Source organism: Oryctolagus cuniculus, chromosome 5, assembly GCF_051225735.1.
Source record: "Oryctolagus cuniculus isolate XC-2025 breed Fujian yellow rabbit chromosome 5, ASM5122573v1, whole genome shotgun sequence".
Classification (NCBI taxonomy): domain Eukaryota; kingdom Metazoa; phylum Chordata; class Mammalia; order Lagomorpha; family Leporidae; genus Oryctolagus; species Oryctolagus cuniculus.
In genome coordinates this window covers 60,530,559-60,552,808 of record NC_142871.1, presented here as the reverse complement: position 1 = coordinate 60,552,808, position 22,250 = coordinate 60,530,559, and the positions used below count along the sequence as shown (strand labels likewise).

The window sequence follows — 22,250 nt, the reverse complement described above, 5'->3', positions numbered from 1 at the left end:
GCTGGTTCACTCCCCAAATGCCTCAGACAGCCAGGACTGGACCCACCTAGGAATCCAGGAATTCAATCCAGGTCACCCCCTGAGGTGGTAGGAACCCAGTCTTCTTCACTCCCTCGCAGGGTCTTCATTACTGGGAAGTTAGAGTCAGTAGCAGAGCCATATTTAGAACTCAGGGACTCAGGCCGGCGCCGCAGCTCACTAGGCTAATCCTCCGCCTAGCGGCGCCGGCACACCAGGTTCTAGTCCCGGTTGGGGCGCCGGATTCTGTCCCGGTTGCCCCTCTTCCAGGCCAGCTCTCTGCTGTGGCCAGGGAGTGCAGTGGAGGATGGCCCAAGTGCTTGGGCCCTGCACCCCATGGGAGACCAGGAAAAGCACCTGGCTCCTGGCTCCTGCCATCGGATCAGCGCGGTGTGCCGGCCGCAGCGCGGCGGCCATTGGAGGGTGAACCAACAGCAAAAGGAAGACCTTTCTGTCTCTCTCACTGTCCACTCTGCCTGTCAAAAAAAAAAAAAACTCAGGGACTCTGAAGTAGAACATGTATGTCACAACCACTAGGCTAAACACCCCCATGTTTCTGTTAGATCAGAACAAATTAAAAGCTCGATCGTTTTTCCATGCAGATAGGTATACCCTGATCATTTTCCATGTTTTGTAAAATTTCAGATCTACAGTCTCATATGTAAAACTTGAAGATAATCTTAGGAAAGCACAAGTTCTTATCTCAGAATGCACTTATATTAGAAAATATTTCCTATAATTTCTGTTAAAGAATGTTACACGTGTATGCAGTACCTGCTTACAAGGTTCACTTGCAGGAAATAGGTAGTGAATTTGGGGGTCAGAGTGTTAAAGGAATTCATGTGTTTCGATGCCGGGCACATAGGTGGTGAACTTGATTGCTTTTATTCTCACGGACAGTGAATTGTCACCAATTCCAGGCTGCCCACCTACAGACTGCGTACTCATCCGCTTTTTGTGTCCTGTCTGATCTTTTGTGTTCCATTCTTCCTGCCTTCATAGGTTTTCTTCCCTGACTACTTCCCTCTACTTTTCCTCATTCAGGTATGGCACAGCAGGTTAATCCGCCTCTTGTCATACCAGCATCCTGTAGGGTAGTGACAGTGGAAGTCTTCTACCCTGCTTCCGATTCAGCTGCCTGCTAATGCCCCCTGGGAAGCAGCAGCAGATGGGTCAAGTACTCAGGTACCTGCCACCCCTATGGAAGATGCAAATGGAGTTCCTGGCTCCTGGCTTTGACCTGGACCAAACTCTTAACTTTTAAGCCATTCAGAGAGTGAACCAGAAGTGGAAGATTTCTGTAGCTCTACTTTCAAGTAATTTTTAAAAGGTGGGGGTGGCACTGTGGAATAGCAGGATAAGATACTACCGGCAGCACCAGTATCCCTGCTGCTCTACTTCCAATCCAGCACCTGGGAGAGAGAGTAGCAGAGGATGGTCCAAGTACTTGGGCCCCTGCACTCATGGGAGACTTAGAAGCTCCTGGCTTCAGCCTGGCCCAGCCCTAGCTGTTGTGGCCTTTGGGGGAGTGAATCAGTGGATGGAAGATACCTCTCTAACTGCCTTTCAAGTTTGTTTTTGTTTTTTTTAAGATTTATTTATTTGAAAGTTACAGAGAGAGAAGTCTTCCATTCACTGGTTCACTCCCCAAATGACTGCAATGGCCAGAGCTGAGCTGATAGGAAGCCAGGAACCAGGAGCTTCTTCCAGGGCTCCCACATGGGTGCAGGGGCCGAAGGACTTGGGCCATCTTCCACTGCTTTCCCAGGCCATAGCAGAGAGCTAGCTGGTCAGGAGTGGAGCAGCCGGGGTTGGAAGTGGTGTCCATATGGGATGCTGTCAGTCGGTCAGACTGGTGCTTTTGTAAACTGCTTTAAGTCATTGCTTGGATGGGTGCTGTGGTACAGTGGGTAAGCCACCACTTGGGATGCTCATGTCACATACTGAAATGCCTGGTTCAAGTCCAGACTACAGGACCCGGCTTCCTGCTGAATGGACTTGGAAGGAGCCAGTGATGATGGCCCAAGTCCTTGGGTTCCTGCCACTTACATCAGAGACCTGGGTGGAGTTACTGACTCCTGACCTCAGCCAGGTCCAGCCTTAGCCATTGCAGGGCATCTGGTAAGTGAACCAATAGATGGAAGACCTCACTCTGTCTCAAAAAAAATCTTTAAAAGTTAATTGCTATTAAAATGAATTATTAAAATATGTAAAATATAACATTTTTAAAATGTATTCAGAGAAAATGCTGAACGAGCAAATATAAGCGTGCTGCTTATCATTTTTGCAAACTGCTAACATTCTGGGACTGGCACCAGTCAACAGAGCACACTAGCAGCACTGTGCTAGAGCTGCATGCACAAACGTAGAAGCTGGGAAGTGGGAGAGCGGGAGACCAGGTCGTTTTTCTGCCTCTGTGCAAGTCATGCTACCCTGATTAAAACAGGAAATGGAATATCTTACCAAGCCAGATGTTAACCCCTTACGCAGCTCCAAGTTCAAAGAAAATTGTTAGCGCTGTCTGTCTGAAGAAGATAAACCGTAATAAGGCAGAATGGTTCTGGATAATTTTTAGAAGTTTTTATTTATTAGACATTACAAAATGGATGTGAAGTAAAGCAACACCCACGTCCTCGAGAGGAAAATCATCCCACTTAAAATACCCATGAGGCGGGTATGTGACATAGCAGTTAAAGTTAACCACTTAGGATGCCCACATTCCATATTTGAGTCCTGGCTACTCACCTCTGAGTCAGCTTTCTGCTAATGCACACTTTGAGAGGCAGCCTATGATGACTCAAGTACTTGGGTCCCTGAACTGACATGAACTGAATTCCTGACTCCCAGCTTTGGCTTGGGACAGCCCTGGCTGCTGGCATTCAGGGAGTGAACCAGTGGATAGAAGTGCACTCACTTTCAAAAAAGAAAAAATTAAAACAAGTTCAAGAAAAAAATTTCTTAAGGTTTATTCGAAAAGCAGAGCAGCCAGAGAGAGAGCTTCCATCTGCCAATTCACTCTCCAGATGGCCTCAATGGCCACAGTTGGGGCAGGTCAAGGCCAGGAGCCTGGAACTCCATGTAGGTAGCAGAAGCCCAAGTACTGGTACTTTGGGCCATCTAATGCGGCTTTCTCAGGTGCATTTGCAGGGAGCTGTTGGTTCACCCCCCAAGTGGCTGCTACAGCCGGCGCTGTGCCAATCCGAAGCCAGGAGCCAGGTGCTTCCTCCTGGTCTCCCATGGGGTGCAGGGGCCCAAGCACTTGGGCCATCCTCCACTGCCCTCCCAGGCCACAGCAGAGAGCTGGACTGGAAGAGGAGCAACGGGGACTAGAACCCGGGGCCCATATGGGATGCTGGCACTGCAGGTGGAGGATTAACCAAGTGAGCCACGGCTCACCGGCCTACAGTCTGATCTTTCATCAGTTAGATTTGAAGTGCTAATGTAGTAACCAAGAGTTCTACGCTGTCTCAAGGAAAGGTGAGTTTTCTTCCCACAGTATCAGATGTTGACATTGTGACTGCTTTTACATAAACTGCAATGTGCTACTGACTGTGATCATAATGTAAACGGCTCTGACGTGTTACCTGTGAACAAAAGAACAAGTACAATGGTGGGACTAAAGACCTCTATTTTGAAGTATCCCCAGGCAACTTGTGAGGAATCACAGCTGTGAAAGTTGGTGTCGAACAAATTACCACTTCCCCTTTTTCCAGTATACTTTGTGAATGATCTTAATAGTGTGTCTTAGTTGTTTTTAACTGTCATGTAGTCTGAAGGTCCCATGTTTTGCCTGCCTCGGAGCCTTCCCTCTGGCTGCTCTCAGGCCACCAATAGTTGTCACTATTAGTATGTAACTCTCTTGAGTTGTAGCACTTTCACATAGGGTTTCCTTTGAAATAATCCACAGATATTTACTGAATGATAAGACATAGAAGGAATGAAAAAGGTATATTGTAAAACCTTTTGCTCAAAATCTGACAGTACGTCCCCATTTCTCCTATACAACGTTCTACTAGACCCTACGAGATCTGTCTCCTCCCATCCCTGATCATCTACTTCCCCCTTGCTCAGTCCTCCAGAACTTTCTAGAACACACCTCATATGACTGTCTCAGGATCTGTGTGCTGAAATTCCTCTGGAATCGTCTTTCCTTTAGATATCTGCATAGCTCCCTCACCAACCTCAGACTTTGCTGAAAATCTCAATGAGATCTAACCTGACCACCTGATGTATGGTGTTTATTAGGATTGTCTTGCTCCCTCTATGAGAATGTATATTTTATGGGGACAGGGATTTACATCTGTTTGGTTTATTGATAGTTCCCAAGTGTAAAGGCCAGCTTCCGTGACTTCCTAATGATTCCCACATACTTCCCGTGATTTCCCATCAAAACTTCAAAATTGCTCCTGGCTTGATGAGAGGAATGAGCAGCAGCATTGTCTTTTTGGAGAAATATAGTCTAGGGAAGCTTTCGGGGCATTTTTCCGCTAAAGCTTTGGCTGACTTTCTCAGAACACTCTTGTAATGTGGACTGGTCTGTTGCTGCTTGTGGATCATTCTCGGGCCTTCCAGAAAGTCAGCAAGCAAAATGCTGTGAGCATCCCCAAAACACCATTGCCATGACCTTTGCTCTTGACTAGTAGGCTTTTGCTTGGGTTGTGCCGGGCCTTCGTGATCATACTGGTAAAGCTGTTTCATCTCATGATACAATTCTCTGAAGAGACATCTTGTCCCACTTGGTGAAAATCTCCAGTTGGGAGGTGGGGGTGTCACAGCACAGTGGGGTAAGCCACTGCTTGAGACACCTGCATCTCATAGATTTCCTGGCTACAGTCCCAGCCACTCTGCTTCAGATCAAGCTTCCTGCTGATGTGCTGGAAAGCAGCAGCAGATGTCTTAATTTTTTTTATTTTTTTTTTTTGACAGAGTAGACAGAGAGAGAGAAACAGAGAAAGGTCTTCCTTTGCCGTTGGTTCACCCTCCAATGGCCGCCGTGGCCAGTGCACTGCGCTGATCCGAAGCCAGGAGCCAGGTGCTTCTGGTCTCCCATGGGGTGCAGGGCCCAAGCACTTGGGCCATCCTCCACTGCACTCCGGGCCACAGCAGAGAGCAGCAGTCTTAAATACTTGGGTTTCTACCACCCATATGAGACACAGATGCAATTTCTGTCTGCTGCCTTCAGCCTGGAGCAGCCTGAGTGAATGAATCAGCAGATAGATCTCTTTCTCCATCTCTCTGTCTCTCATTCTGCATCCCAAATAAATCGTATTAAAAAAAGAAAAGAAAAATCCCAGCGAAAGCTCTGCTCTTGTCTGCTCGAGGTGCACCAGTTTTGGCGTCTGGTGAGCAGAAAGTTGGCTGCACTTTCACTTTCCAGTCAGTGTGTAAACTCAACCAGCTGAGATGTCTGTGGCGTTGGCTGTTGGTTCTGCTGTTAATCATCAAATTGATGTGGATGGGCTGCCGCTGCAGGCTCTGTCTTCAACCTTGAAGTCAAGGTCCCTCCTGCAAACCAAACACTCAGCTGTAAACTGCTGATCTCTGTAAAGCATTGTCTGCATGAATTTTTCAAAAGGCATCCATGATTTAACCGTTCTTCCCCCCCCCAACCTTTGGTATAAATATTGTATAAAGTTTGTCCCTGTTTCAATCTTAGAACCTGTGTTCTTCTGATAGCAGCTTTGTTCAAACTGATTGCTAAGCCTTCTCAAATCCTGTGCAGAAGTGTTGTAGCAAATTAGTATGAGTTTGTTTTGTGTATGCAAAAAAAATATTTTGAGACCCATGCATAGTTTTCTTCATAACATATATTTTCTGGGTACTTTTTGAAGACCCCTCTCTCACAACATAGTTTTTTTTTTAAAAAAAAAAAAAAGGTGGAGACTGGGAGAACCCTCATACACTACTACTGGGAATAGCCACTTTGAGAATGCTTGTCAGTTTCTTAAAAAGTTAAAAATCTATCTGCCCTTGCTTATGCCCGCCCTGGAGGGACTACGATAGTCTGCAAGGCTTATGCACACGAATGAGCAAAATACAGTGGGAAGATTGGCCCGATAGATCACTCTGCAGCATGTGGCGCTGGCCTGCTGCTGGCTCACGGGCTTCTCGGTAGATTTGGCGTGGACAAAATCTATGAAGGCCACAGGGAAGTGAACAGAGATGAGCACAGTGTGCACAGCATTCAAGGCCAACCTGGTGCCTTCACCTGCAGTTGGGTGCAGGCCTTGCCAGGACTACTCCCGCCATGAGGTTTCTGGAGCCCTGAAGGGGAATGTGCACGGAGGCTCGTGTTACCCCTCACAGCACTAAACGCTTCCCTGGTTATGATTCTGAAAGCAAAGGGTTGAGCGTGGAAGCACATCACGGGGCAGAACGCTGCAGATGGTACGCGTTCCCTAAGGGAAGATGAAGATGCTTACAAGGAACAGTTACCTCAATACATAAAGGACAGCGTGACTCCGGACGCGATGGAGGAGCTGTGTAAGAAAGCTCATCAGCTGCTGTGTGAGAGGAGGCCTGAGAGAGGTGACAAGGAAGAGCTGGGACCATCCCACAGCGTCTCTTACCCGCAACAAAGACTGGGAAGCGCCAAAGAAAGCAAGGAGTGGGCTGCTGAGCCTACACCGAACAATTCTCTAGGAATTACTGACCAATTTCACTCCTCGGTATTTACCCAAGAGAAATAGATGTGTTCAAAGACTTGCACGTGAATATTTATAGCGACATTTTTTAAGAGTCAGAAGCAGGGAGCAGCCCAAATATCCTTTGGTAGGTAAATTAATAAACATCATGGTATGTACGTACTAAACAGCAGGTTGCCCCTCCCCCCACATTTCCTCCCTTCTGATGGAGACCCATGGTGCGGAACCAGGCGCAACCTCCCCAAGACTCCTTGCAAAACAACTAGCAAAGCAGATGAGCTGCACAGGGCAGCTTGTGAAACAGATAAGGGGAAAAGCTCCCAGAGGCTTCAAAGAGGCCCCTATTCCCCACTTTCCGCCAGCTGCAAAGTCTTCTCCCTCCCCCACAGCAACAGCAGCAAACTCCCTCCATCACCAGATAAAACCACAGCCCAAATTGTGCTTTGCATGCCATCTTCTCCTGAGACTGGCACTAACCTCTTTGCTTCAATAAAGCAACCTGTCTCTGTTGAGGCCGGTCTCCATTTCCTTTTTCCGTCTCTCTTTTCTGGGGGTACAAAAGGCCAGAACCCCGAGCTATTCCAAACCTACCACGTACACTGGATTAGTACTCAGCAAGAACAAGGGATAGACTTGGGAGAGGGATGTGGTGGAGAGACGGGTGTGGTTATAAGAGGGAAGCATGAAATCCTTGAGATGATAAAGCCACTTGGTATCTTAAAGATACACGAATCTGTGATATAACTGTACAGAGCTAAATGCACTCAAGGGTATAAGATCGATAGACTGTCAGTGCCAACATCCTGAATGTGCTATTATACCTATTACATAGTTTTGCAAGACGTTGTATTAGGAAAATGGCGCAGTCTTCTCTATGGTGCGATCTACACCCTGACACCATCCTAGGCTCTAGCCCCCGCCACCATTGCTGGAAGCCAGGTGGCCACATGGCCCAACCACCGGTGTCAAGCTCCACCCCCCATCCTAATGGGATTTGCTGCTCCTGCTTCCCTGCCCACCCTCCAGCAAAGTTTTAAAGGGGCCTGAGTAAATGGGAAAGCTCTCAGCATTACTTTTTTTACAATGGAATGGGAACTGAAAATAAAAATTTTTAATAAGAAACAAAATCTTAGTATACACCACAGAGGTGAATCTCAAAATATTCATGCTGAATGAGGGTGAGCATGTGGTGCGGCGTTGAAGTCACTCCTTGGGACACCTGCATCCACATCAGAGTACTGGTTCAAGGGCCTGCTTCTTTTTTTATGTAATACATTTTTTAAAGATTTATCTATTTTTAAAGTCAGAATTACACAGAGAAAGAAAGAGACAGAGAGAGGGATCTTCCATCCACTGGTTTACTCCCCGGGTAGCAACGGCCAGCTCTGGGCCAGGCTGCAGCCAGGAGCTTCATCCAGGTCTCCCACGTGGCTGGCAGGTGTGCAAGCACTTGGGCCATCTTCCACTGCCTTCCCAGTCATAGTAACAGGGAGCCAGATCAGAAGTGGAGTGGCCGGGACACGAAAACTGGCACCCGTATGGGATGCCAGTGTCATAGGCAGTGGCTTTTCCCACCACACCACAGTGCCACCCCCAAGGGCCTGCTTCTGATCCAGCTTCCCGCTAACGCATCCTGAGAAGCAGCAGTGAAATACAGGTGCAAGTATTTGGGTCCCTGCCCTACATGTGGGAGACCCAGACTGAGTTCTGGGCTCCTGGCTTTGATTTGGCCCAGATTGGCTACTCTAGGTATTTGGGGATGAACCAGCAGATGAAAGATCTCTGTCTCTCAGGCTTTCAAATCAAATGGGAGGAAATATTCTTAAATTATGCTGAGTGAAAGAAGCAGACCAAAAAAATACATACAGTAGGATTCCATTTATACAAAACAGAAAATGCAAACCTATCTATGGTGACACAAAGATCAGTGATGGCTTAGAGAGAAGAGGAGCCTGGAGGGGCAGCAGGAAGGGATCATAACACAGGGGTGAGGGTGTGGGGGGAAATGGGTCCATTACCTCCAAAGTGGCAATAGTTGTAGACCCCCCCAAAATGTGCCAAGTTGTAAACATGTTAGCGTGTCTCATTTCCTGAGTGTCACTTCCCCCCTCCAATGAAGCAAGTTTGCTAGTCAATGCTTTCACCAACTCAGCCATCCCTGATGCAGGCTAGAATGCTGGGTTTCATCGTCCGCATTTAGTCTGGGATGGCGCGGGTCCATGAGTCCGTGTAGACGGAGAACACAGTACAAGCTGTCAAGGTGAGTTCGACAAGAAAGCACCAAATCCCTGCAGCCTTGGGTGGAGAGGCTGGTCCCCACAGAACCTGTTTCCACACAGTGTCTATTGTCTGGAGCGAAACTGCCCCAGGCAGTCCTGAAACCTTATCTACAGCATTTTGATAGCTGAGGAGGTGTTCCCACATTAGCCAAAGGCCAAAATATTCTGATTCCCTGCTGTTGGCAAATCCCAAAGTTGTTGTGGTTCCCCTGCCCTGTGCACACACCCTGTTTCCCCTTGAATGTTAATTTTGGGAAAAGTTACAACTTAGGGAAAGCACACTCCTGGAGAAAACATGTTCAAAACGTGTGGGATTCACTGTCTCCGTGAAACTATGATTCATTCCTAGGTTTCTGCTTACTATTTAAAAAACTCACTTTTTTTATTGAGTAATACTTGTACCTTGGTTTTTCAATCATTGAGTTCACAAAAATGCAAATGGTACCAAAAATGGTAGAGAGTGAATAGTCACTCCTTCTCCTACCTCTATTCCCCACCTACACAATACCTGAAGCCCCTGAGGTTTTGTTAGTTGCTGGTATTGTCACCGGAGAAGCAAAGGGTTCTTGTCTTCGCACAAGAAAGAATTCAGGTGTGAGACAGAGAGCAGGGGAAAGCAACATAGCAAGGTGTATTAGGGTAGGGACATCTGTAAGACCGGATGTGCACCTCTCTAGACAGGACCTGAGAAAGTGCACAGTTTACATTTAGGCTGGGGCATTTAAGGGGATGGGTCTTGCCTCTCCCTCGCCTTCTCCTCCCAAACAAAGGACTTGTTGGATGTAAATATGAAAAATTCCTTTCTGAGTTTTCCCCCTGAAGTTACCAGACAGGGGAAGCCTGGCTGGCGTAGCCCTCCCTTAGAGGAAGGATGGTTATCGGGTAGAAGGGGCAGGAGCTCCTGGAAGGTCATCAGGATCTGGCAGGGCGTTTGAAGTGCAGATGCTGCGCTGCACCTGGAAGGTCATCGGGATGACTTTGGGATGACTTTGAGATTCGGATGCTGGACCTAGATGTCAACTCCTTAGGCCTTTGTCACACACACAGAAGCTCATTTCTGACTTCCTACCTAACAGTATGAATTTCCAGAGCATACACAGGCAAAAGTGTTTGCATACCTGTGTGTGAGTATACCTTAGAACCTATTTTTTAAAGATTTATTTATTTATTTATTTATTTATTTATTTATTACAAAGAGAGAAGAGGGCAGTGGACTTGGAGACTCTTTTTTTTTTTTTTTTTGGTGCGCGCACGTTTATTGGGGCCTCTGCCCATCCATGCAGGGGCTCACAGCTTCTTCAGCCACTCCAGGCTGGGGCCCTGGGGGTCCTGGGGGTGACTGGGCACGTCCGGCATGTTCCCGTCATCCCGGAGGGGCACTGGGTAGTTGTAGGGCGTGACCTGATTGATCATGGCGGAGTACTTGGTGTAGGGGCTGAGCGAGGGCAGAACTATAGCGAGGCCGGCAATGGTGAAAGACACGACCAGCACCGGCTCCTTGGCCCAGGCGTTCCTGAGAAAGGTGGCGAGCCTCCCGGCCATCTTGGTCTCAGCAGCTGCCGAGAGAGACTCTTTCATCTACTTGTTCACTCCCCAGATGCCCACAATGGCCGGGGGCCAGGAGCCAGGAACTCCATTCAGGTCTCCCACATGAGTGTAGGGGCCCAAGTCCCTGGGCCATCTTCCACTGCTTTTCCCAGGCTGCAGGCTGTTCGCAGGGAGCTGGATTGGAAGTGCAGCAGCTGGGCATCGACCAGTGCTCATGTGGGATGCCAGCTTTGTAGGTGGGGGCTTAACCTGTTGTCCCACAACACTAGCCCCCAAAGTATAAAGCGTTCAAGTTAACACATGCATGTGTTACAGTTGAGTGGGACTTCTTCGGCCCCTGTCCTGCTTCCACCTTGGTCTCCGCAGCCAGCGCTCACAGTTGGTTTCCAATGCAGATGCTGTCTGTGCAGATAGCGCTTATTTTCTAACAACACGATTGTGCTCTGTCTGGTTCACTGTTTCTCCACCTCACCCTATTCCTGACACAAGGTAGGTGGTCAAGAGAGATTTTTTGGCCGGCGCCGCGGCTCACTTGGTTAATCCTCTGCCTGCGGCGCTGGCACCCTGGGTTCTGTCCCAGTTGCTCCTCTCCAGTCCAGCTCTCTGCTGTGGCCCAAGTGCTTGGGACCTGCATCTGCATGGGAGACCAGGAGGAAGCACCTGGCTCCTGCCTTCGGATCAGTGCTGTGTGCCAGCTGTGGTGGCCATTTTGGGGGTGAACCAATGGAAGGAAGACCTTTCTCTCTGTCTCTCTCTCTCACTAACTCTGCCTGTCAAAAAAAGAAAAAAAGAAAGAAATGAAGATGAGAGAGATTCCTGAGACAAGGGTGCTATAATATGTTACTCCAAGAAAAATATCTTTTTTTTTTTTTTGACAGGCAGAGTTAGACAGTGAGTGAGAGAGACAGAGAGAAAGGTCTTCCTTTTCCGTTGGTTCACCCCCCAAATGGCCGCCATGGATGCAGGGCCCAAGCACTTGGGCCATCCTCCACTGCACTCCCTGGCCACAGCAGAGAGCTGGCCTGGAAGAAGAGCAACCAGGATAGAATCTGGCACCCCGACCGGGACTAGAACCAGGGTGCCGGCACCGCAGGCGGAGGATTAGCCTAGTGAGCCGCAGCGCCAGCCCTCATCTTCATTTCAAACATATCACCCACATCTGGCTAAGCTTTATCCTCTCCTAGGGGGCCACGCTCAGAGTGTAAGGACCATGTGCCTTTTGACTTCTGCTCGGTCAGAGAGAAGTCTCATCTCCCTCCATCACCCTTCCAACACACCTAAGTCCTTCATCCTCAACCTTTGCAGGATTTTAGCCACTCCTTGCTCCTTGTAAATTGTTTACCTGGAGCCTTCAGGTCCCTTAACAATTAGTTCTCTCCTTCTTCTTACCTACCCAGTTTCTTAGCCTGCTGAGGAGCCAGCCTCACTCGAGTGACTCTGCGCCTCACCTGGGGGGGGAGGCACTTCCTGTCACCCCACCACCACCTCCTCCTAACCTCTGCTGCTGCCTTCCTCTCTCCTCTTCCTGACTCTGTCTCCTTTGTGCAGTACTGGCTCCGAGTCTAGAGATCCAATTTTCTACATTTGGTGCATTATGTTTTTCTGTGTCACACACATTTTTACCGTTTGTCCTTTTGCTTTGTCTAAGGGGAACAGTTTTCATGAACTTCATAGATACAGATTTACAATACTTGCCAGCCTGCCCTCCCTCCTGCCCACACTCTCTCCTCCTTCCTTTCTGATTGTTCTTTTAAAGTGCACCACAACATACTTCAGTTTACTTTCTAAATTGCAAGTTTAACCCTCCACTGCGGGTTCACCAGATGCAACACAGAAGTCAACAAATGGCGAGTGGAAAAACCACTGTTCCTCAAGAGTATGAACAAGGGCTGCAAACAATAATCAAATCTCAAAATGCCAATGTTGCTCATATACATTACACCTTTTTTGTATTCTTAGTTACCACAAATCAGAGAAAATATATGTTATTTGTCTTTTTTTTAAAGATTTATTTATTTATTTGAAAGGCAGAGTTACAGACAGGGAGAGGCAGACAGTGAGAGGTCTTCCATCCACTGGTTCACTCCCCAATTGGCCACAATGGCCGGAGCTGTGCCGATCTGAAGCCAGGAGCTAGGAGCTTCCTCCGGGTCTCCCATGTGGGTGCAGGGGCCCAAGGACTTGGGCCATCTTCTACTGCTTTCCCAGGCCACAGCAGAGAACTGGATTGGAAATGGAGCAGCCGAGTCTTGAACCAGTGCCATATGGGATGCTGGCACTTCAGGCTGTCGCTCCCCCTCTTCGCGGAGGAACGACACTAAACCCTGCCTAGGCTTCATATCCGAGTCACGGCACCATTATGTCGCTCCCCCTCTTCATGGAGGAACGACACAGGACCCTGCCTAGGTTTCCTATCCGAGTCACGGCACCATTATGTCGCTCCCCCTCTTCATGGAGGAACGACACTAAACCCTGTGTTGTTCTTTCGTCTGCTCGGCCCTCCCCGGGTTTGCTGCTGGTTCTTCCCGGGTTGGCTACCGACCCTTCCACCTCCGTGGAAGGGCGGTTCCCCCTGCCACTTTCCCCACTTCCGCGGGGGAGCGGCACACCACCGGCCGGCTCTCTCGGGGGCTGCACAGGTGTTCCTTCAGATAGCTGTTCCTGGTGCATGTTGTCTCTCTCCTCCTTTATAGTCCTCTTCCACCAATCCCAACTCTGCTACCCACACGCCGAGTACGCTGCTCTCCTCCAATCAGGAGCAGGTCCTACAGTTTATTGGTTGAACTGGAGGCAGCTGTGTAGAAGCTGTTTCCTCCTCTCCCAGTGCCATATTGTGGGAGAGCAGATGCATAGAATAAGTCTTAATTCCAGTAACAGTCTAATCCGAGTTGCTCCCCACACAGGCCCAAGATGTTAACCCGCTGTGTCACAGCACCAGCCCCTAAAATCATTTTTTAAAGCTGTTTTTCTATTCTTTTGTTAACCTTTTGTGCATTATGTTCACAGTTAACTCACAGAAAAAAATTATAAAATATATATTTATTTATTTGAAAGTCAATGAGAGAACAGAGAAGGCAGGCTCTGTGGCTCAATAGGCTAATCCTCCGCCTGCGGCGACGGCACACCGGGTTCTAGTCCCGGTCGGGGTGCTGGATTCTGTCCCGGTTGCCCCTCTTCCAGTCCAGCTTTCTGCTGTGGCCCGGGAGGGCAGTGGAGGATGGCCCAGGTCCTTGGACCCTGTACCGGCATGGGAAACTAGAAGAAGCACCTGGCTGCTGGCTTCGGATCAGCACGGTGTGCCAGCCAGCATGCCGATGCAGCGGCCTTGGGGGGGGGGGTGAACCAATGGAAAAAGGAAGACCTTTCCCTCTGTCTCTCTCTCTCACTGTCCTCTCTGCCTGTCAAAAGAGAGAGAGAGAGAGAGAGAACAGAGACGGAGGGAGGGTGGGTGAGCAAGAGAGAGAGCTTCCATCTACTGGTTCACTCTCCAAGTGTCCACAACAGCCAGGGCTAGACCAGGTCAAAGCCAGGAGCCAGGAGCTCCATCTAGATCTCCCCTGGAGTGGAAGGACTGAAGGACTTGAGCCATTACCTGCTGCCTCCCAGGGTGAGCTTCAGCAGGAAGCTGAGTCAACAGCAGAGTAGGGACTTGAACCCTGGCTTGAGTCCCCAAGAGGGGATCCCAACGAGCATCTTCTGTGCAGCTCCAAAAGTCCTGCCACCAGAAGAATATTCTAATTTCCCTAGACTCCTTGGCTATGACCTGAGGTAGGTTGCAGAAGCCTGGGAGGGAAGCTGTCACTGGCGCAGCACTTTCACTGCAGAGGACATGCAGTTAAAGTATGTTGGTGGTTGAGATAGGCAATTGATATGAACCTTTAACAGTAAGGTCATCATCAAATAAATTTGATGTGGTCATCATCAAATAAATATTCCGCACCTTTCTGGAAAGGGCGCCATGTTTACAGGATTCAAGCAGGCATTCAGTGCTTCCTCTCTGTGCTGAACTAGAAATCAAAAGTAGCAATATAGACCCTCCCTAGTGTGCTAAGCCACTTGAAAGGCACCATAGATAAGAGGCTGCCAGCACTGAGGGCTGTAGCTGTTGCTCAGTGCTTGGTAGAGAAGGATGAACCTGATTGTGCCCCCCCTAATGCAGATAGGAGTCGTTTGATTAAATTCCTGAGCTGGAGACCACGCGCCAACCTGATCTCATCTGTATATGCCTACCTGCCAATCAGACTAGGTAACCACACCCTTTTGGAAGTGAATAAAAGGCGTGGAGGGCCCCTGGCCTGTCCCCTGGTTGTCCCTGTTCACCCTTGTTCACTGTCGTATTTTGCAGCTGGTTCTGCCAGCACGTATCTAGCTTGTGGACTCCCACACGTGGCCCTTGGTCTGCTCTCTGCCTGGTATGGAACTCCTGGTTCATCTTTCTGACCACTTGCTCCCTTAAATAAAGCCCTCACGTTCCAGTGTATTTCTCTCACTTCCCCAAATAAATTCCGAATTTTACCACGTTGCCTGTCTTGTCTAAGTTTAGCATGCTTCACTAAGCTTGAGAGAAGAGCTCGAGATGTTAATCTTGGCTTATAGTTAGACGATATCACTCCAACTTCTGCAGGAAGGAGAGAACAAGCCCTCTACAGTATGTTCTATTTCTTGCTTGACACCAAAAGACACAGGAGTAAGATGTGGTCTTGTGTCCTCTCTCTCTCTTTTTTTTTTTTTTTTTTTTTTTTACAGGCAGAGTTAGACAGTGAGAGAGAGAGAGAGAGAGAGAAAGGTCTTCCTTCCGTTGGTTCACCCCTAAATGGCCGCTGCGGCCGGCGTGCAGCGCTGATCCGAAGCCAGGAGCCAGGTGCTTCTCCTGGTCTCCCATGCAGGTGCAGGGCCCAGGTATTGGACCATCTTCCACTGCACTCCCTGGCCACAACAGAGAGCTGGAAGAGGAGCAACCACAACAGAACCGGTGCCCCAACTGGGACTAGAACCCGGGGTGCTGGCGCCGCAGGCGGAGGATTAGCCTAGTGAGCCACAACGGCGGCCCTTGTGTTCTCTTACTGATCATTAGATCGTGGGCAGTGATTCATGTAACGAGATAAAGAAAACCAAATATTTTAGGTGAAGGACACTATATGGATCTTTTTTGATTTGATGAAAAGGCCATTTAAAAACTGGCTTTCGCGATGAACTTCTAGACAAAGAGACCATCAAAGACGCTTACTGAATACCCATTATCAGCAAAGCATGACGCACATTGGAAAGGGATATGGATGTGACAGGGTGTGACACCTGCTCTCCCAGGGATCACAGGACAGAGAGACTACCAACACCTTGCGTAATGAAGCAGCTGCAACCGAGACTGGCACAAACTTTCCCAACTGCCACACCGTCAGGAACACAGAAAACCCTTCAATGGAAAATTCTGGCAAAATGTCGTAACTGTGGATGACATCAGGTGGATAAAAGGGTGCCTGTGACTTGCCTTACTGAATGAATGCCACCACATTTTATTCTGTCATCCTTCAAATCATGCTGGTTTTTGCCAGCTCCTGTCTTAGCCACGAGATGTTTGTTCCTGAGAAAGCATGATGCCGCAACCCTAGTGGCACACAATCCAAGTTTCTCATTTTTTAAATGAGGCGGCTGAGGTCTGTTGACGAACTTATCAGAGGTCATAGGCTTTTTCTTTCCTATGAATGAGGGACATGATCTTTCTGCTTTCTATTATACTTAGTCTTTTTAGGATGTCTTAAACTTCCTACTGTCCATGCCCACACCCCTGTGAGGAGTGTAAATTTTTTTTAAGAACTGCATCCAGGCCTTCCACAGTGGTGGCAGGGTCCCAGGCACACACACACGTGTGTGTGTGTGTGTATCTGTGATGTGAGAAACATTAGAAGAACTGAGGGTTTTCTCCCCCAAGTCAATGCCTCTTTGCCGCTCTGTGCTGAATTTTTGTCTGCAGAGTAGATTTTGCTCCAACTCATTAAATATATGTCAAGCCTCTACAGTATGTTCTATTTCTTTCTTGACACCAAAACACACAGGAGCAAGACATAGTCTTCTGTTCTCTTACTGCTTATCAGATCATGAGCAGTACTCCATGAAACACAAGTTCCATGAAAGACAAATGGATCCTGTTAACATAGCACAATGCACGTGAATATTTTTTCCTTTTCCTGAAGTGTGTCTAAGGGTATCAGGGCCTAATGAGAAACCGAGATGCCCACTGGTGCTTCCCAGTTAACACAGTGACTTCCAAAAAGACAATTACATGATGAATTAGTATGGGAATGCTAGCATTGAGGTAAGTTTCTCTCCTTTAAAAACAAAGAAAACAGGGGTGGGTATTTGGCATAGAGGCTGAGATGTGTTTGGGAAGCCAGCATCCTGCATTGGAGTGCCTGGGTTCAAGTCCCTGCTCCACTTCCAATTGAAGATTTCTGCTAATGCACACCCTGGGAGGCACCCTCAAGTGGGTGGGCCCCTGCCACCTATGTGGGAGACCAGAACTGAGTTGCTGACTTTGGCCCATCCCTGGCTATTGGGGGCACTTGGGGATAAACCAGGGAACTGGGAGATCTTTGTCTCTCTCTCCCTGCCTATTTTAAAGAAAAGAAAACAGGTATGTAATACCTGAAAAAATAAATATAAACTAAAAAATGGAACATGAGAGAATCCAGTTAAGATGATGCCTATTGTATTTATTGCATATTAGTCATGATGTTATTTTTTAAAATGAAGAAGGTGAGGGCCCGGTGCTGTGGCTCACTTGGTTAATCCTCCGCCTGCCGCGCCGGCATCCCATATGGGCGCCAGGTTCTAGTCCTGGTTGCTCCTCTTCCAGTCCAGCTCTCTGCTGTGGCCCAGGAGGGCAGTGGAGGATGGCCCAAGTCCTTGGGCCCTGCACCTGCATGGGAGACCAGGAAGAAGCACCTGGCTCCTGGCTTCGGATTGGCACAGCGCTGGCCATAGCGGCCATTTGGGGGGTGAACTAGCAGATGGAAGACCTCTCTCTCTCTCTCTCTCTCTCTCTTTCTCTCTCTCTGAAATGCTACCTGTCAAATAAATAAATAAAAAATCTTTAAAAAAAAGATGAAGAAGGTGAAACATAGCAAGAGGAAGATACAATGAAAATGACTTAAAGTCTTCCTAATATTGGTAATCTGTTTACTGTTTAGTGTTCTCATCCTTAAGTAGTTGCCATCCTGCCTCAATCAAAGCGTGAAAAGAAACATCTTGATGGACAAATCACAGCCTCATAAATAATGCATCTCATCAGATTGCATCTCCACTGTTTGATTTCTTCCTACATTCATGAATACAGAAAAGAATATGCACCAGAGGTACTCAATAAATATTTAATGAAGCTACATTCCTACAGCTGGCAACAGGTTAGCTCGGACTTTTTCACCATTAGTTCTCAACGCAATAAAGTGGGTTTTACTTGTGTTCATATAGTAAAATATTTTTCTTCAGAGATTAACCAAAGCAACATTGGCACCAGAAAATGGTAGGAACCTCACAATTAGACACTACTACAACAGTAGGTTGTGTTCTGTTGTCTGAGTGAGAAGCCAGTTCCATACTGGGGAGCACAGAATGATGAAGTTCGTAGCTAAGGTTTAGGTGTGTTCACAAATTTGTCTTCTTTCAGATGAGAAATAGGTGTGTTCCAAAGGTTTGTGCTTAGAACCAGGAATAAGAGCCTAACTGTTGCTATTAAACTGTCACCATCGGGGCTGGCACTGTGCTATATGGGCACCAGTTCGTGTCCCGGCTGCTTCTCTTCCTATCCAGCTCTCTGCTGTGGCCTGGGAAAGCAGTGGAAGATGGCCCAAGTGCTTGGGCCCTTACACCAATGTGGGAGACCTGGAAGAGGTTCCTGGCTCCTGGCTTTGGTCTGTCCCAGCTCCAGTCATTGCAGCCACTCTCTGTAACTCTGCCTCTCAAATAAATAAGTACATCTATAAAAAAGAAATTGTTGGGCCGGCGCCGTGGCTCACTAGGCTAATCCTCCGCCTTGCGGCGCCGGCACACCGGGTTCTAGTCCCGGTTGGGGCGCCGGATTCTGTCCCGGTTGCCCCTCTTCCAGACCAGCTCTCTGCTGTGGCCAGGGAGTGCAGTGGAGGATGGCCCAAGTCCTTGGGCCCTGCACCCCATGGGAGACCAGGATAAGTACCTGGCTCCTGCTATCGGATCAGCGTGGTACGCCTGCCGCGGCGGCCATTGGAGGGTGAACCAACGGCAAAGGAAGACCTGTCTCTCTGTCTCTCTCTCTCTCACTGTCCACTCTGCCTTTCAAAAAAAAAAAAAAAAAAAGAAAAGAAAAGAAATTGTTGCCATCAAATTGCTCATAGAAACAAGCTTGGCTTACAGCTGCAGTTTCTGCCCTGATCACATGATACTGATCTGTGTAGTGACGCTAACTCACTTCCTCCTCCAGGGTGCTGTGTCCCACAGGCAGAGTAAATGTCAAGAATTATCATCGAACCTCCTTCCTATGCTGTTCAGAGCTCCCATGGTCCTTTTCCTTTCTTTTTTCTTTTTTTTTAGATTTATTTTATTTATTTGAAAGACAGAGTTACAGAAAGAGGTAGAGCCAGAGAGAGAGGTCTTCCATCCGCTGGTTCACTCCCCAGTTGGCCCAAATGACCAGAACCGAGCTGATTCGAAGCCAGGAGCTTCTTTCGGGTTTCCCACGCGGGTGCAGGGGCCCAAGGTCTTGCGCCATCTTCTATTGCTTTCCCAGGCCATAGCAGAGAGCTGGATCAGAAGTGGAGCATCCAGGACTTGAACCGGCGCCATGGTGCTTTTTTATTTTTATTTTTTATTTTTTTTTATTTTTATTTTTTTTTTATTTTTGACAGGCAGAGTGGACAGTGAGAGAGAGAGACAGAGAGAGAAAGGTCTTCCTTTGCCGTTGGTTCACCCTCCAATGGCCGCCGCGCTGATCCGATGGCAGGAGCCAGGAGCCAGGTGCTTTTCCTGGTCTCCCATGGGGTGCAGGGCCCAAGCACCTGGGCCATCCTCCACTGCACTCCCTGGCCATAGCAGAGAGCTGGCCTGGAAGAGGGGCAACCGGGACAGAATCCGGCGCCCCGACCGGGACTAGAACCCGGTGTGCCGGCGCCGCAAGGTGGAGGATTAGCCTATTGAGCCACGGCGCCGGCCCGCCATGGTGCTTTTTATAAAAGGACAACTGTGCTAATTGTCCACTGCACCTTAATATGATCTCCCAAAACCTATGGTTACTGAAGTCCGGAGAATCAGGATTCACGGGGAGATCTGAACAGAACGTACCCAACATGACAGGTCAAAGGCCATCCTTAGCTCTGCAAGCTCTGATTGAACAGAATCAATGGTGATGAACACTGACACAATGGACGACAATGCAGGGCAGTCCTTGGAAGAAAGAGAAATTTCTACTTAGTTCAATACCTATTTGGCACCCTCCAGCTTCGCTACAACTTCAAGGAAAAAAGAAATAACAGAGTGACACAATAACGAAGCTGTAAAAGACAACACTGAATTTTTAAGAGAATTCAGAAGTGGTCATTTGAGTTCCCTGAATTCATCCTTTGATCTACAAGCGAATGCAGTTTCAATGGTTTTTGGTTTTTTGTTCTGAACACAGAGGGACACACAGACAGAAATCTCCCATTCATTGTTTAGGGCCAGGACAGGCCACAGCCGGAAGCTGGCGACTCAGTCTGAGTATCACAAATGGGCAGCAAGGACCCAAGTACTAGAGGGCTCGCCTGCCGCCTCGCAGGGTGCACACTAGCAGGAAGCTGGAGTCGGCGGCAAAACTGACTCACAGCCAGGCGCTTCGGGGAGGGATGTTGGCATCCCAAGCAGTGTCTTCACCCCGACGACCCCACAATTTTAGTTTCATTCTTCTTACTATGAAAGAAAACGCTGTGATGTAGGAGGGAAAAGAAAGAGGGGAAGACATTTTTGTTGAGCTTAGCAGCTCTCAAGTGAGCAAAATATGGACACGTATTCTTCCATCTGCTAGGGCGTAGGTATGTTCTTCAGTGAAGATCAACGAGCAAAAAGACCATAGTCATTGTTCTTACAGCTAGATTTTTATCTACCATTGTTCAAGTCAGAAGATGCTACAATTTGAAAATGATGCTATCGACAATGATGATTATCTGTCTGAGTGGGTGTTGCTGAAAAGACCGATACTCGATTACTCCACAGTTGGTGGGTGCAGCAGATTTCTTCCAGGTAAGAATTAAGCTTGGAAGGGCATGTCTGCAACCTACTTTCAGACGGCTCAAGGGAAAAAAGTGCATACATAAACATGTAAAGCTATCAAGATATAGTGTTATAATGTGCAGACAATCTGGGAATTCTTTGTACTATCCTTGCAACTTTTCTGTTTCAAATTATATTTTTAATTTTAAATTTACATTTTTAAATTATATTTCAAATCTGAAATTATATTAAAGCATATATAGGTGGAATTAAGGTTTCTGTAAGTGAAATATAATTTTTATAGTGATAGGACATTAGAATTATTTCAACTGAGTTATTGTTAATGCACTACAATGAATTCATAATTATTATTAATATTTATTTATTTGAAAGGCAGAGTTACAGAGAGGCAGAGGCAGGAGCAGAGACAGAAGTCTTCTTCTTCTTCTTTTTTTTTTTTTTTTTTTTTTGACAGGCAGAGTTAGACAGTGAGAGAGAGACAGAGAGAAAGGTCTTCCTTCCACTGGTTTACCCCACAAATGGCCGCTATGGCCAGCGTGCTGTGCCGATCCAAAGCCTGGAGCCAGGTGCTTCCTCCTGGTCTCCCATGCGGGCGTAGGACCCAAGCACTTGGGCCATCTTCCACTGCCTTCCCAGGCCACAGAAGAGAGCTGGCCTGGAAGAGGGGCAACTGGGACAGAATCCAGTGCCCCGACCGGGACTAGAACCCAGGATGCCGGCGCCACAGGTGGAGAATTACCTAGTGAGCAGAGGTGCTGGCCCGACAGAAGTCTTCTATCTGCTGGTTCACTCTCCAAATGGCTGCAATGGACAGAGCTGGGCCAATCTGAAGCCAGGAGTCAGGAACTTCTTCCGGGTCTCCTATGCAGATGCAGGGGCCCAAGGACTTGGGCCATCTTCAGTTGCTTTCTCAGGCCATAGCAGGGAGCTGGACTGGAAGTGGAGCAGCTGGGACTTGAACCAGTACCTATTTGGAATACCAGCACTGCAGGCCACAGCTTTACCTGCTACACCACACCACCAGTCCCAAGTCAATCTTTTTATTTATTTCTTATTTTAAAAAACATACATGCACATATATAATCATTATTTTATTATTTTAAAATATTTATTTATGTATTTGAAAGAGTTACACAGAGGGAGAGACAGAGAGAGAGAGAGAGAGAGGAGAGAGAGAGAGAGAGAGAGAGATTGTAGATGGCCACAATGGCTGTGGCTGGGCAAGGTTGAAGCCAGCAGCCAGGAGCTTCTGGGCACGACACCTACATGGGATGCCAGCTTCGCAGGTAGCATTTAACCCACTACACCACAATGCAGGCCACTGCAGACATTACTTAAAAAAATAACAAGGGCTGGTGTCATGATGCAGCAGGTTAAGCCACCACTTGGGACTCCCGTGGCTCATCAGTTTTCAGTTAGAATCCCAGCTCTTCCACCTCCAATCCAGCTTCCTGCTGATCACCTGGAAAGGCCCAGGTGCTGTGTCCCTGCCACCCACATGGGAGACCCAGATGGTGTTCCTGGCTCC

At 48.0% G+C, this 22,250-nt stretch overlaps 1 long non-coding RNA gene and 2 pseudogenes across 2 annotated transcripts; 1 reads left to right on the top strand and 2 right to left on the bottom strand.

Annotated features, from left to right (window-relative positions):
* Window positions 1–2,041: 2,041 nt before the first annotated feature.
* LOC138849618 (uncharacterized) lies at window positions 2,042–7,764 on the bottom strand. Its single transcript, XR_016234555.1, has 2 exons — window positions 7,140–7,764; window positions 2,042–5,523 (listed from the first exon to the last, which is right to left on the bottom strand). It is a non-coding gene; the product is annotated as an uncharacterized LOC138849618 (long non-coding RNA).
* Window positions 5,761–7,188, top strand: LOC127493251 (large ribosomal subunit protein uL18 pseudogene; annotated as a pseudogene).
* A 2,402-nt stretch (window positions 7,765–10,166) lies between the features above and the next one.
* On the bottom strand, window positions 10,167–10,521 carry LOC149126523 (NADH dehydrogenase [ubiquinone] 1 alpha subcomplex subunit 3 pseudogene; annotated as a pseudogene). Its single transcript, XR_016234554.1, has one exon. The product of XR_016234554.1 is annotated as an NADH dehydrogenase [ubiquinone] 1 alpha subcomplex subunit 3 pseudogene (transcript).
* Between the last annotated feature and the right edge of the window lie 11,729 nt (window positions 10,522–22,250).